Below are 16,344 nucleotides of genomic sequence, written 5' to 3'. Positions count from 1 at the left end.
GAAAGAATCAAAGCCTTCTAACTGGACCCATGTATATGCAGCACAACAACTACAAATGTAACTTTTGTCAGCATGTTGGGCCCCCCGGTGGGGTACAGGAATCCATGAAATCCTCAACAGCCAATCAGAGCTATGGATCAGCTCAAAAGCTGCTATGCAAAATTGGTAAAGCCACCGACGGCACAGGACAGGGGTGTTGTACCCATGTACCCAGCTCCGTGCAGGGAAACGGACCATCCCTGCAGGAAGGATGGGAAAGCTTCCAGGCCCCTGTGGCCACTTTCACCTTGGATGGTCTGAAAACCTGAAGCCCACAGTTCCTAAAGGGTTAACAAAGGCCAGACTGCTCCAGCAGCCCACTGGTGTCTGCTGGCTTTGGTGGATTCCTAGCCAAAGCCCCCTCCCAGAGGTGAGCAAACAAGCGCATTTCCTGTTGGAACACCTGGGATGAAAGGAGGCATTACTGGGAAGGAAAAAACTAGATTTAAACAGACTCTCTGTTTCAAGCTCACATGTAAAAACTATTTTCAATACAAACTGTCTCCTTATTCATCTGTAAAGCCTTGGAATTAAAAAAATAAATATGATTTAGAGGCAAATGTGACTTGACTACACTAGATGAGCTAAGAAATCTCCCCCACCCGGCAGAGGCACACAGCCCCTCCCAGCCACTACCCTGGCCTCTGGGGCAGCTGGAGAGCCACGTGCCTTTGCTCCAGAGACTTTGGCAGAGAGTGGAACCACCCCCTCCCCGAGGCAAACCTACAACAGCCTTCCCTTCCCCACTGGCTTCCCGGGCCTCCTCTGGGACCTTGTGCCTGCATCCCAAATGTACTGGGATGGATCCCATTCCCAGGGAACTTCCAAGGGCCCTCGGTGCATCCACATCACCAGGCTGTCCACATGCGGGCCCTGTGTGAGGGGAAACGACAGAGTCGCACAGGGGAGACGGGAGGGCCTCCCTGAATCAGCCCCTCAGGAAGGAGCAGACCCTTCAGGGACCTCAGTCGAGGCCCCTGCAACCTAAGGCTCTGAATTCTGCTCCCCGCTGAGGGCTGTGTGGCCTCCCATCTCTGAGGCAGAGCACAGGGCAAGCTGCAGCTTCTCCAGGTCATGAAAAAGGAACCCACAGCTACGTGTGGGCCCCAGCAGTGGAAAGGATGCCCCACCTCGGTCGGGGACCAGGCGGGGGTCAGCATGTTCATTGGAAGAAGTGTGGGACCCCACAGCCTCCAGTGCCAGAGTAGACGGGAGGTTCAGGCCCACCTCAGGCGACGTCCCCCAAGCCCCCAGCCCGCACCACAGAGGGGTGACTGTCGCATCCAATGCCCACTGTACTCAGCTCTGTCCCCTCCCCCGGAATTACCCCAAGGCCCAACTCATAACCAGAGGAAGCCTGAGCCACTGGCAAAACCCACCTTGTTCCTGTGGCTGTTCGGTCTCAGCTTCCTCTACTGAGTCTGGCAAGGGAGAAAAGAGAAGCAATGAACACCCCCAGCCAGCACCTCTGCTCCCATGTCAGGTTGAGCTGGTGTCGGTGTTGCAGGGTGAGAGCATTCCAGGGTGCAAGGGTTGAAAGTCATATCATCCTCTTCCCTCCTGGATCATGGAAACAACATCACTGGGGGGTGTACACTTTCTGCGATATTGGGAGTAACATCGTCTTCTGTGCCTTGGAATATTAAGGACAATATCACGGGGGGGCATGTACATCTTCTGCAATATTGGGAATAATATTATCCCCTCTCCCCATGCATACTAGGAAAGATATCAGAGTGGGTGTTCACCTCCTGCGATATGGGGATTAATACCATCTTCTCCCCTTCTGGATATCAGGAAGAGTATCACACGGGGGTGTACGGTGTCTGCGATACTGGGAGTAATATCAACCTCTCAGCCTTGGAATATTAAGAAGAATATCACAGGGTGGATGTACACCCCCTACCATATTGGGAGTAATATCAGCCTCTCCTCTCCGTGGATATTATGAACAATATCCCAGGCTGGATGTACGCCTCCTGCTCTATGGGGAGTCATATCCCTTCCAGGATACTCATAACAATATCACAGGGCGGGTGAACACAGCCTGCGATACTGGAACTATTATCATCCTCTCCCCATCCGGATACTGGGAACCATATCACAGAAGAGCTGTACCCTCCCTGCGATATTGGGAGTAATATCATGTGCTTCTTCCATGAATATTAGGAGCAATGTCACCGGGTGGCTGTCCATTCATTGCTATGTTGGGAGTCATGTCATACTCTACCCCCTGGATATTAGGATAAGTATCACAGGGTGAGTGTACACCTACTGCGATATTAAAACTAAGATCATGTTCTCTGTCCCTGGATATTAGGAACAACACCACAGGTAGGTGTACAGTATTAGGAGCAATAATATGATTAATTAGTAAACATCAATGATCGATTTTAATAATTATCAGGCTGATCTCGAACTCTTGACCTCAGGTGATCTGCCTACCTCAGCCACCCAAAGTGCTGTAATTACAGGCGTGAGCCACCGCGACCAGCCAACACTTCTTGACATCTCTTTTTGGACCTCAAATTTAGCATGCCAGAAACACACTTTTGATTCCCCCTGCTATAACCCACTCCTCCCATAGTCTTCCCGATCCCAATAACAGCATCTCTAGTCTTCCAGTTACTCAGGCCAAAATCCTTGACATCATCCTGAAAACTTCTTTTTCTCTCTCTTGTCATCCAACCCATTTAAACTCTCCTTTCAAAATATATGCCAGACCTAACCACTTCTCACCTTCCTCATCATTTCCAACCAGGTCCAGCCCTCATCATAGCACTTTGAGTTACTGCAAAAGCCTCCCAATCGCCAGGCACAGTGGCTCATGCCTGTAATCCCAAGCACTTTGGTAGGCCAAGGCAGGTGGATCATCAGAGGTCAGGAGCTCAAGACCAGCCTGGCCAACATGGTGAAACCCCTCTACTAAAAATACAAAACATTAACCAAGCATGGTGATGGGTGCCTGTACTCCCAGCTATTCGGGAGGCTGAAGCAGGAGAATCACTTGAACTCAGAAGACAGAGTTTACAGTGAGCCGAGATCGTGCTGTTGCACTCCAGCCTGGGTGACAAGAGCAAAACTCCATCTCAGGAGGTTAAAAAAAAAAAAAAAAGCCTCCCAACCCACCTCTCTCCTTCCACCTTTCACCCTGCCCTGCATTCTACCTTCCTCTCTAAAACATTTCAGAAGAGAAAAAAATTATATCCACAGAGAGAGAAAGTACAAATGGGGTGAAATGTTTGGGGAATCTGAGGGAAGAGTATATGGGAATTCTCCGTACTATTTTTGCAACTTTTCCGTAAGTCTGGATTATTTCGAATTGAAGAATTAAACAAAGAAAAAAAAAAACAAAACACTATCTCCCTTTGTGAATCCATCCTGTCTTTCCCCTGGCAACTTAAGGACGCTCTCAACTAACACATCTATTTTTTCATGAACACTAAAAGAAATGTTGCCTAGCTTTGACTTTCTGTGCTTGGCAGTAGAAGTGTGTGTGTGTGTGTGTGTGTTTCATATATATGTGTGTGTGCATATATATGTGTGGGTTGTATGTACATATAGAGAGGAAGAAATATATATGTGTGTATATATATAAATATATATTGTATATTTACAACGGTAATGTGTGTATATATATAAATATATGTGTGTGTGTAGATATATATAATACATACCCCATAGCCTGTCCTTAACCAGTTCTAAACTTAGTCGGAAAAATACATACCTAAGCAGAGAATTTCAATTTCATATGATGAATATTTTGATAGAGGGATGTGTTGCTATGGAACACGTTGCTAAGACACAAAACCTCCTAGATGGGACAATGAATGAACGAAGTTTTCCACCTATAGGCACCCCCTCTGATATCCCCTCAAACCTTTATAGTTATATGCATTTGCTTCCCCCAGGACCCTCGTTTCATAACGGTTAGTCCTAGAGCCTAGCAAGTTCCTACTACAGCTGGCAAACATATGCCATTCAAGAAACAGTGGCGGAGTGAATGACGAGTTAAGAACCATTTGTCAGCCAGTGCTCAGTAATACAACATGCACTGGTATGCAAATTATATTTTTGTTGAAAGCAACAGCAGGATCACAAATTATCTTTCCAGAGAAAGCAAACCTCAAAAGCTTCTTTACCCTACTAAAGCACGTTCTAAGAAGCTCCCCTCATATAAAAGAAAACCTCCTCATTCGTTATCAATGGCATGTAAACCTAATAAGCCTCCGCCTCTGATGACATCTCTTCCATCCCCAGGGCTAGATAAAGGAGGTTCTGGAAACCCTGGTAGTTGTGAAGGTGGCTCCCAGCTCTGACAGTCTTGGACCCTGCAGGCGCGGAGGTCACACAGCAGAAGAACAACCGAGGGAAGCATCATCAGGCTTCCAGTATGTTTGAACCAGAGACGGCAAATAGGCTGCAGCCAACTGAAAACACCAGAGATTCATGGTGGCCACCTGAGAGGTTATGCTCTTAAAAAACAAAAATAAAAAATAAAAATTAAAAAAACTAAGAAAGGAAGGGGTCAAGAATCCATCAGGTCTGACTGAGACGTGTATCAGTGACTAACACCCCGTATGGCAAAAGTACTCCGGTGCGCTTTGGGTACTCACAGCTTCAGCAGTATTCAAAGGCGTGTTTCCCTAAGACTAAGCCACGGGAATACCCCCAGCAACACTGCCAGGAGAAACGTCTCCCATGGATTTGGTAGAAACACAGTTGTCTTTAACAAATTAACACTGAATAAATCCTGACTTATTAGAGCCTGTGAGAATGACATTCTCAATGATAACAGTTATCACTACAATCTCCAAACATCTGCGATCCTGCAGGGAGGAGCTGTGACAGTGCAGGCCAAGTGTCCAGAATGCTTCCCAGCCTGCCTGTTAAAGAATAAAAGAAATGAAACCCCCTGTAAGAATGTCTTCCCTCACATTTAGCCAGTTGTTCCTTTGTGTGCATCTCTGTGCTAACATGGCCATTCTTCCCCACAGCCTGAAGTCATATGCTAAAATCAATGAGACTCACATGAAGCCAGAAACGTGCAGATGCGAGGAAACCACCACAAAGGAAATGGGCTGGAGAGTGTGGCCAGGAGGATGGTACTTCCTAGGAAGCAATTACTTCATCTCTGCCCATGAAGCAGGCAGCTGTCATTGTCCCCCAGGCCCACGCCAGCCACTCGAAGTAGGTTCTAACCAAACTACCTCCAACAAGCAATGTAAATACACCACACAATCGGCTTCTGAAAGGACACCTTGCAACCAACAAGAAACTGTTAGCACAACTTTGACAAACTGTGCAACTAAAAACGTTGGAAAGGGACAAACACTGCCACATTTTGACTCAAATACTGTTACGTGGTAGCACTGCAATAATTCACTGAAACAAAAGAATGAATGAGGAATATGTTTATATAGGAATCAGAGGAAGCATGACTAATCATTTAAAGAAATAGGTCAAGAAACTGCTACGTTCAAATGCTACCGTGAGACACTGTCAGGGCCTTAGGCAAATTCACTTCTCTTGGTCCTGTTTCTAGGTTCATCAAAACCCAGCTTTGGACTAGGGAATCTGTTGCTTCCCAAAGCCTTCCTTCTGTGATTCCAGCCCAGATTTTAGGACTGCTCTCCCACTTGGTAGATGAAAGCACTTTCGATGTAGAGCAGCAAGAGTACATTTCTGTGTTGAATGCGGCTTGGGACCTACTCTATGAGGAAGAATATCATCATGTAACTTTAAGCATGACGACAAGGAGCACTCTAGATAAGGATAACACATAAGATGTGGCCATACACTTGTGCGTGCCTGGCAGGGAGATGGAGAAGTCTCATTTAATGAAGCCGGGGTGCCTGTTGCACCTGAACATCCTCAGTCCATGTCAAGTTGACAACGTCCTTCTGACATCAAACCACAGGTATCACTTACTTTTCCATACTTTCTACCCAAGATTAAAATATGCAGAGCACCGTGATAAAGACGCCTCCATTCCCAGCATGTTGGCTCTCATTCCGTAGAATTACATACTTTCGGTGCAAAATGGTGACCAGGTTGCAGCGGCAAGCAAGACTGGGCTCCGTGGGGACAGCAGGCCCTGCAGGAGCCACCACTCCTGTCTCCACAGTCTGATGCAGCTGCAGAGAAGCTGTGGCTGAGGCCATTCACTTTGTGAGAGAACCGCACAGGAGGGAAAAGGTAGGGAAGGTCGGGAAGAGGGCAATGTCATGCTTCTGAGCCCAAGCCGAGCCATCGCATCCCCTGTGACTTGCACTTATATGCCTAGATGGCCTGAAGTAACTGAAGAATCACAAAAGAAGTGCAAATGCCCTGTCCCACCTTAACTGATGACATTCCACCACAAAATAAGTGAAAATGACCGGTCCTTTCCTTAAGCGATTATATTATCTTGTGAAATTCCTTTTCCTAGCTCATCCTGGCTCAAAAAGCTCCCACACTGAGCACCTTGTGACCCCCACTCCTGCCCACCAAAGAACAACCCCCCTTTGACTGTAATTTTCCTTTACCTACCCAAAACCTATAAAACGGCCCCACCCTTATTTCCCTTCGCTGACTCTCTTTTTCGGACTCAGCCTGCCTGCACCCAGGTGACTAAAAAGGTTTATTGCTCACACAAAGCCTGTTTGGTGGGCTCTTCACACGGACGCGCATGACAGGTAGGTGCAGAGCCAGGGAAGGACCTGTGATGAGAACAGAAAGGAATGCGTCTCCCTGTACGCACACTCGGATTTTATGACAATGTGCGCAGGGGGCTGAACTGGATGCCTGAGAACATTCCTCCAAGTTCTTTTGCTGATTTTCTAAATATTGGTGTAAAATCTGAACTCAGACAAAATTTTTTAAAATCGCTTCAATCAACATCTTTGTCTAGTGCTCAGCATCATACCTACGTGATCATCTAGAAAAGCAACTTCTCTTCTAAGGCTCACAGCCTCCTATTAATTCTCAGGGATTTTACAAGGGAATGCACCTCTCATTCGCATCAAGAACTGTGGGGAAAAGAAAGAGAGATCAGCCTGTTACTGTGTCTATATAGAAAGAAGTAGACATAAGAGACTCCATTTTGTTCTGTATTTGAGATACTGTTAATCTGTGACCTTACCCCCAACCTTGTCCTTGCAAGAGACATGTGCTGCGGTGACTCAAGGTTTAATGGATTTTGGGCTGTGCAGGATGTGTCTTTGTTAAACAAGTGCCTGAAGGCAGCTTGCTGGTTAAAAGTCATCACCATTCTCTTAATTTCAACTACCCAGGGACACCTACACGGCCAAACGTCTTGGCCGCAGGGACCTCTGCCTAGGAAAGCTAGGTATTGTCCAAGGTTTCTCCCCATTATTACTGAAACAATAATGCTAAAAGGTTTATGGAGATGTTTGCATATGCATCTCAAGGCACAGCATTTTCCTTTAAACTTATTCATGTCACAGAGATTTTTGTTCATATGTCTTACTGCCGATTTCCTCCCTACAATGATCCTATTGTCCTGCCACTCCCTTATCTTTGAGATGGTAAAGATAATTATCAATAAATACTAAGGGAACTCAGAGACCGGTGCCGGCGTGGGTCCTCTGTAAGCTGAGCGCCGGTCCCCTGGGCCCCCGCTTTTCTTTCTCTATACTTTGTCTCTGTGTCTTATTTCTTTTCTCAAGTCTCTCGTTCCACCTAACGAGAAACACCCACAGGTGTGGAGGGGCAGGCCACCCCTTCAAAGAACACACACAACTACCGTTAAAGAAATGCTTAATTTACTTACATAATTTTTTAAACACCCAGATTTGAAATACAACAGAGAAGACCACTTTTTGATAGCTCTGCTTTCCAACTGCGAACTGCGGGTGGAGAAAATAACCTGCCATGATTTCTAACCAGTCAACAACCTGTCTTCCCTGGCTGCAGTAGGAGCAATCTTTCTGAGCACAGGATGAAAAAGAACCCAGCTGGTTAGGGGACAGACAATCATCAGTTCTCAGCGGGCTTCCCGGGTCCCAAATCCCCATGTGATACGTGGAAGTAAAAAGCTATCAATGACCAAGCATCAGAACGCTTATCCCACCTCGCCATCTGCTTCTCCTGCCATGCAAATTTAAAAATAATAAGCCTGCTATTAGAGAACAGAGTTGGTGCTGCATCTGTCTTCCTAAAATTACAGATAATTACCAGCCCACAATGGCTTCTAATCAGATTTGAGTAGTCCCTTAGACAGGAAGCTAAATTGCCTCAGCCCTAAACTGAGAAGAAAACAGAAACTGGACCGCTCTAGGTTCGATTTTTTCCCCCTTGTTCTAAAGTTGCTGTTCCCGAATCTCCTTCTACTGTCTTGTTTATAAAATGTATAAGAAACAAGGAAATTCAAAGACATGATAGAAATGGCCACTTTTTCTAGGTACAAACTTTGTGAACATTATTTTCAGCTGCTGGGCTTTTTCTCCACAAATTGTGAGCCTGGAGTACATTTTCTCCCTCGTGGTTACACATTCAGAGTCAGGGAATGTGACTTTAGCAGTAAAGAGGGGAGTGCAGTGAGAAGTGATTGGGCACTGAGAAGGGCAGACAGGGACTCTACCTCGGTGGCCTACAGCATTCCTGGGCCTCCGACTTTACTTTTCCATCTGTACAAGGGATCTAAAGGCCAGTGATTCCAGGCCACGACAGCTCTTCATACACACATACACAAATATCACACGCCTGTGTGAAAAGCTGTGACACTTGGCTGATTTCCTGAAGAAGTTATCTTGTATCATTTCTACTCAAGTACTCCACCTCCTTCCAGACAAGTATCTGAGGATGATGGGCTATCCCACAGCCATGTGTGTAACCTCTCCTGCTTATGATCCCTGTTCACATAGCGTTTTCCAAAAGCATTTGGTGGGAAGTGACAGAAGAAAGAAGAATAAGGTTCTTTCAGCCCATTCATTCATTCATTCATTCATTCAACAAATATTGACTAACTATCTACGTGCCAATCACTGGTGATATAACAGGGAACATACATTTTTGTAGGTAGAGACAGACAACCAAAAAGTATGTTAAAGAGAGATCAATACTGTAGAGGAAAATACACCAGGAAACAGGAAAGAAGAATATCCCTAGCCACCCTACACTGGGGTGACGCTAGCGTTACAAAATGGAAACAGCGGCTGGGCGCCGTGGCTCACACCTGTACTCTCAGCTCTTTGGGAGACTGAGGCAGGCAGATCACCTGAGTTCAGGAGTTCAAGATCAGCTTGACCAAAACGGCGAAACCCTGTCTCTACTAAAAACATAAAAATTAGCTGGACGTGGTGGCACATGCCTGTAATCTCAGTTACTCAGGAAGCTGAGGCACAAGAATCACTTGAACCTGGGAGGCAGAGGTTGGAGTGAGCCGAGATCATGCCACTGCACTCCAGCCTGGGTGACAGAGCAAGGATCTGTCTCAAAAAATGTAAAAATTAAAAAAAAATGTAAACAGAGAATAAGATGCCAAAAGAAAGAACATGAACGATTAGTTGTAACAAAAGCCTTTGTAAGCTGTTACTTTCCTTCCAGGATCCTTGTCCCTTACAAACAGAAAAAAAAGGCGGATAGGGGGTAGCATCAAAATGATGTTTTAAGATGGCTTCGGGTTTCAGATGTCTGACAGCCATACTCATGTACTTCAAGGAAAAAGCTCTAGCTCTAGAAGCCATCTGGGCAATGGTTTAATGTCTTTATTTATTTATTTTTTTTTCCAGAGAGTTTTAAAATACAGGAAAACGTGTGTGTTTATTTGGCTGCTCTGTGCCCGCACACGTGCAAACTGTGCTAACAGGTTTCTCCAAGTTTTGCTGAATTTGCCAGCTTGCCATAAACAGGCTTCCATGTCTTAATTGTCTATAAATAACACAAACACACAAAAATGCAAATCAGGACAAACTGTCCCTTCAACTGCTGCTGCCATGATGACAGCAAGCGACAATTGGCCAAATCAATACGTGGAGACTGAAGCTGTCCGGCAGAGAGCACAGGGTCCACGGCTTTTCCCATAGCATTTAAAGAAACAAGCGGAAACGGCTCTCCACACAGGACAGACACGTCCTTTGTTCTTTGAATCAATACTGCCAATGCCCCAAATACTTTCTCCATCACACTATCTATATGGAATTCACGTTCCTTCCAATGCCATGAGTAACATCAGTGACAGACTATGTTGAGCCATAATGACCCATTAGCATTCATTTTCCTCTAAAATGTTGAAATAGTAACACTGAGTGTGGGCTCACGAGGTGCCAGGCTCTGAGTTTGATCTCGTTTAGTTCTCATTGAAATCCTGCAAGATCAGTACCATATTCTCTCATTTTTCATAGATGAGGAAACTGAGGCATAGAAAGGCTAAGTAAGTTGTCCATGGTCACAAGTGATTTAGGAAGTTTTCTTCAAACTTTCAAAAGTTAACTACTGCCACTATTACACATGGGTTTTTGTTTGCTTTTGTTTGTTTTGAGACAAGGTCTTGCTCTGACCAGGCTGGAGTGCAGTGGCATGATGATGGTTCACTGCAGCCTCGACTTCCCGGGCTCAAGTGATTCTCACACCTCAGCCTCTCCAGTAGCTGGGATTACAGGCATGAGCCACCACACCTGGCTAATTTTTTAATTTTTATTTTTTGTAGGGATGGGCTTTCACCATATTGCCCAGACTGGTTCCAAACTCTGAGCTCAAGAGATCCTCCCAGGTCGGCCTCCCAAAGTGCTGGGATTACAGGTGTAAGCCACTGGGCACAGCCCTACACATGTGACTTATACAAAGTCAGAGCAGTGAGCAGGAAGAGAACAGAGAGTTCAGCGAGTCTCCTGGCTGTTGTAACACCATATCCCTCCTCCGTACCGTAATGTGTCTACACCCACCAAGCTCCTAGACGTTGAAGGCAGGCCAGCTCAGAGACGAAACAGCAGTCAAGAAAGGGAAGATGCAGACATGCGTCTTGATTTCAGCTCGAGCGTGCCTCTCTGCCTTGCAGCTGCACAGGCAGAAACCAGGGGCCGTGAGTCTCAGGCAGTGTTTGGTTCCTGGCAGGTCATCTTTTGGGAGACCATCCCATACAATTAGTGTTACACTTCTCAAAAAGGAAGTGAGACTTTTATAGAAAAATCGATTCCATTTGGGAGAAAGGCCTAATAAAACCACAAAAGGATAATACATTCATACAACAACGAATTCAATTCATCTGTCACAAACTGAAATCCCAAAGCCCTCTGGGCACACAGCTGCTTTTCTGAGCTGAAATTCAACTCCAGTTGAGAAACAGGTCAACTTTTCTAAAAAGATTTCTTTTTCACATGCCTTCAATAAAAATTCCTTTCCCTTTTCCAGATTTAATGGCTCTGTTGGCCTTCCTCTCATTTAGGCCATGAACACTGACTGCATGTCTGCTATGGCCGGGACTCCAAGGGAAGCACCCTAGGGAACACAGATGACCGCAGCACAGCGACACCCTCAAGGAGCACACACGAGGAAGGCAAGATGATACAATCGCAGCCTTCACACAGAAAAGAACTTGGCATCCGTACCCCGTCCCGTTTCTAGAAAACAACGATGCTCAGTCAGTAACATTTACCGAACAGCCTGCAGTATGGAGGCAGCACGAGGGGGTTCCATGCGGGGAAAAGCACCTTCAGAAGAGGGCATGCAAGCAATGTGGAGGTAGGAGACGCCCCCACGCACAAGGGCCAGCCTGGGGGCCTGCAGAAATGCTCATGCATCTGGGAAGAGGGAGAGAGGACAAGATACTTAAATGCTCCAAAATGAATAGAAGCCTCCCAAGAACCTCCCCCGAAATGGGGCAGGGATTTACAAAAGACCAAACCGAGCATGTGCCGTTACCTGAGCATAGCGCCACGGGAGCGAGCTATTCGAGGAAGAAACAGGGTCCCTAGAAGCCTGAGCCTCTACTCCCAGCTCTGCGACTCATTCACCCTGTGACCTTGGTGAAGGCTCTTAGCTTCTGTGAGCCACAAGAGAATCACGGGAAAACAGAAGATAGGAAAACTGCTCTGCCTTTTTCACAGAACTGCTGAGGGAATAAAATCAGATAATGGATTTTTAAATTCTCTGTGAATTACAAAGCAAAATGCAAACGTATGAAATCATTCTTACCATTCATAACAGCACCATCAAATTAAGAGCAGAGTTAAGACCACAGCATTTTCCAACCCCCGACTCCCGAGAGAAATAGTGAGTCCAGCCGATGTATTTGGGCGACCCCAGTATCTAGGCTTTGAGAGCCTCAAACCGCTCATGAACTCTGACAGTATCACTCCAGCTCAGTGCTCATTAAGTTCTCCAAGACAGCCAACTGACATAAAATACTACAGCTTTTCCAGCTGGCCTTGAAGCCCTCCAAGCTCACAGCACAGCTCAACAATGAAGAAGAGGTTTTCTGCCACTAGACTCAAAACCTGGCTTTTGTAGATTCCCATAGAAAGAACATTCAAGGCCAGGCATGGCAGCTCATGCCTGTAATCCCAGCAATTTGGGAAGCCGAGGCAGGAGGATCACCTGAGGTCAGAAGTTCAAGAACACCCTGGCCAATGTGGCAAAGCCCCATCTGTACTGAAACTACAAAAATTAGCCGGGCATGCTGGCAGGCACCTGTAATCCCAGCTACTCGGGAGGCTGAGGCAGGAAAATCGCTTGAACTCAGGAGGCCGAGGTAGCAGTGAGCTGAGGTCACGCCACTGCCCTCCAGACTGGATGAAAAGAGGGAAACCCCATCTCAAAAAAAAAAAAAAAAGAAAAAAAGAGCATTCTTCATCCTGGCTGATATGGTGAAACCCCGTCTCTACTAAAGGTGCAGGAAACTAGCCGGGCGAGGTGGCGGGCACCTGTAGTCCCAGCTACTCGGGAGGCTGAGGCAGGAGAATGGCGTAGACCCGGGAGGCGGAGCTTGCAGTGAGCTGAGATCCGGCCACTGCACTCCAGCCTGGGCGACAAAGCGAGACTCCGCCTCAAAAAAAAAAAAAAAAAAAAGAGCATTCTTTTTTGCTGATGTTAAATTTCCTGTGCTGAACACAGAGAAATCATACAACACGTAAATCCTGAAAAACATATCATTAAAAGCATTTAGTGACTGAAAACACATTCAATATAACCTGTAAGAGTGAGTTCCCCTCCTCTTTCCAGCCAGTTCCACTGACGCTGTGACCCTAAACAATGCTTCCACTACCACAGAGGAAAATTAATAGGACCACTTACCCCTCTCAGCTGACAGCTAAACCACTGTTTCTCCCTGGGCTCACTAAAGATGACCTTTACCCAAAACCAGGCTGCAACGACCCTGTAGATGTTGACTAACAATTTCAAAATTCCCATATTCTTTGTCCACTCCTAAGGAAGATGAACTGAAGCCAGGTGTCTCCAAGTCAGAACTAACAGAGGCCTTAAACATGAGATGGCCCATTCCCTTCTTTGACAACCGGGGGATCTAAAGCTGAGCATATGGAAGAAAACAACCTGTTTAGTAACAAAGTGAAAACCAAACCCTAGTCACCCAACCTCTGGTCCGGAACTCCTGCGACAATCCAGCACCCATACAGGATGAGTCTCCCTAACCAGAAACTCCAAAATCCACAACTTTTGAGTGCCGACGTGACGCTCAACGAAATGTTCATTGGAACAGCTCAGACTCGATTTTTGAATTCAGGAGGCTCAACCAGCAAGTATAATACAAATATTCAAAAATCCAAAAATGTAAAAAAATCCGAGACACTTCTGGTTCCAAGCAGTTTGAATGAGGGATATTCAACCTGCATTTTTTTTTTCTCTCTAATGAAGGAAATTAAAAACGAGGCCCGAGCAAAGTCATTCAATCCATACTAAAGTCATTCAAAAGTTTAATTAGTACCCATTTAAAGTTAAGTGCTACCCGCAGATATTTAAAAGGATGAATACTTACATGCCTATAATCCCAGAACTTTGGAAGGCCGAGGCGGGAGGATCACCTGATGTCAGGAGTCCAAGACCAACCCGGCCAGCACGGTGAAACTCCATCTCTACTATAAATGCAAAAATTAGCCGGGCATGATGGTGCACACCTGTTATCCCAGCTACTCGGGAGGCTGAGGCACGAGAATCGCTTGAACCTCGGGGGAGCACGTTGCAGTGAGCCGAGATCACACCACTGTACTCCAGCCTGGACCACAGAGCAAGACTCTATCTCAAAAAAAAAAAAAAAAAAAAAAAAAAAAATTTAAATTGTGTTTTCACATGGAGCCCATGTTCCCAGAACACAAGCCCTGCTCTATGCTCCAAGGGCACACAGGGTGCCCCTTTATCTTAATGCTCACCATATTCCATGGCAGCCATTGGCACGTGTCTGTCCATCACACTAGACTTCCTGCGCATGAGGCAGGGATCATATATTATTACCTTTCTGTCCCAAATGTCTGCCCTAGAAGACACTCAGTAAATGACTCCTGAACTAAGTCAGTTATTAAGATATGTTAAACTTGTATTAACAAAATTGATTTAATAAGTTTGCTAATGCAGCGCTCGTACCACTCAGCTTAAATCTCAACCTGCGGATTTATCTTGTGTTCTGCTAGATTATCACCTATTAACATTCAGGAAGCACCTAGTATGTGCTAGGCATTACTAATTGCTGGGGACCTAGTAGTGACAAAACAACATTCCTTGTTCAAAGAGAAGTTCTAGTATAAAGAGGAATAGAAGGAACAGGCTAGATTGATGAGAGAGCTAAGAAAAGGACAGGCTGCCATGGGAAGCACCTGCTCTTGTCTGGATGGTACACAGTTAACAAAGTCTGAGTGCTTCATATAGCATAAGATCATCTCCTCCAAAGAAGCGAATGAAGCTTTGATTCCCCAGTACCAGAAGTCACCATAAAGGTGCGTACAGCCCCATGCTTAGTGTAGGAAGTGAAACCAAACAAACAAACAAAACTCCAACTTCCAGAGGCAACGGTCCAATTATGAAATCCTCTGGCTACGTTCAATTGAAATTCAAGGTATTCAAGAGGCCAATATTTAAGTGATAAATTCACCCAACCGCTTAAAACTAAAGTAGTCTTTGGTTCAAGGGGTAAAGGTATAGTACCTTTTACAAATTTATTAGCTCTTAATATTTACATTTAAATATGATGATGATGGTGTAATAATAACTTTACTGAGTAGTTACTATGTGTTAGGCACCAAACTAAGCACTTTACACACACATTTGCACGATCCTGTGAGATGATAATGACCCCTTGTCATCCCATTTCATAGATGAAAGTCAGGTTTATATATGCTTAAAAACTTGTCCCAAATGACACAGCTAGTTAGCAAAACCCAGGCAGCCTGACTCCATAGGCCTTGTTTGAAGAAGTAATATTTATAAACTGTCCAGCACAGCGGTGGTACAAACAAGAGTTCAATAAATGCCTAAAGAGTACTTCATACCCAAAATCGTTTCCTGCCAATCAAACTGGACTTACAATGCTTCTGCATAACCAACTGTCAAATTATTGTTCCATGAAGAAAAGGTGGAATGGGTAGAGATCAGAATAGAGTGAATAACTGGTCAATGTACTTCATGACAGGTAGTAACAGGATGTGGCATTTAGGCTATTTCCACACTTGTTTGCATAACACTTTTTCACAGTTCTAAAGCACAAGAGCCATTCTAAGCTGGTGAAAGCGTAAGGCATGTCTATGATCCCGGACTCCAATTCACTGTGGATCAGTGGATCTCAACCTTTACTCAACCTTTAGGGTATATCAGAACCACCTGGGGGTTTTTAACCGCACTAGAGCTGCCCAGGCTCCATTCCTGCAGATTCTATTTCAACTCTTCTGGAGTAAGCACGCATGTGTTTTTCACAGCCCCCCAGATGCAGCTAGGTTTGCAAACCACTGTCCAAGATGCTCTCACACTTCCGCTCCGTTCAACACACACTCACTGAGATTCTAAGCACTACGAATCGGACTAAGTTGCTCCACTCACTAATAATATTGGCAAAGAAACCAATATCAGAGATTTATTCCAGTCCAAACCAAATAAATTGCCGGGTGAAAAAAATGCCCTGGCATAGATTGTCATACAAAACAACTTCCTGTATCTTCCCGGTCAGTAGCCTGGAGACTGACTCTGAGCCACGAGAATTCAGAATCAGGGGAAAATGCCAGTTTGAGGCATCTGCCACACTCCTAGCACACCCCCAAAAGCGCCCAGCTACATTTCACATCCACTGTCCTAACAGGGGTCGAAATAGGGAAGAGCAGTGCAATACAGAAAACAGAGCCTGCTGGGCATCAAAAGGCTGGAGAA

At 45.5% G+C, this 16,344-nt stretch overlaps 1 pseudogene; it reads right to left on the bottom strand.

The window, feature by feature from the left end:
• The window catches only part of LOC135966717 (SH3 domain and tetratricopeptide repeat-containing protein 1-like), a 49,933-nt pseudogene that overhangs the window by 21,048 nt on the left and 12,541 nt on the right, over window positions 1–16,344 (bottom strand).

Source organism: Macaca fascicularis, chromosome 13 (genome assembly GCF_037993035.2).
Source record: "Macaca fascicularis isolate 582-1 chromosome 13, T2T-MFA8v1.1".
Taxonomy (NCBI): Eukaryota; Metazoa; Chordata; class Mammalia; order Primates; family Cercopithecidae; genus Macaca; species Macaca fascicularis.
The sequence above is the reverse complement of the archived record's forward strand: the minus strand, read 5'-3'. Positions and strand labels throughout refer to the sequence as shown.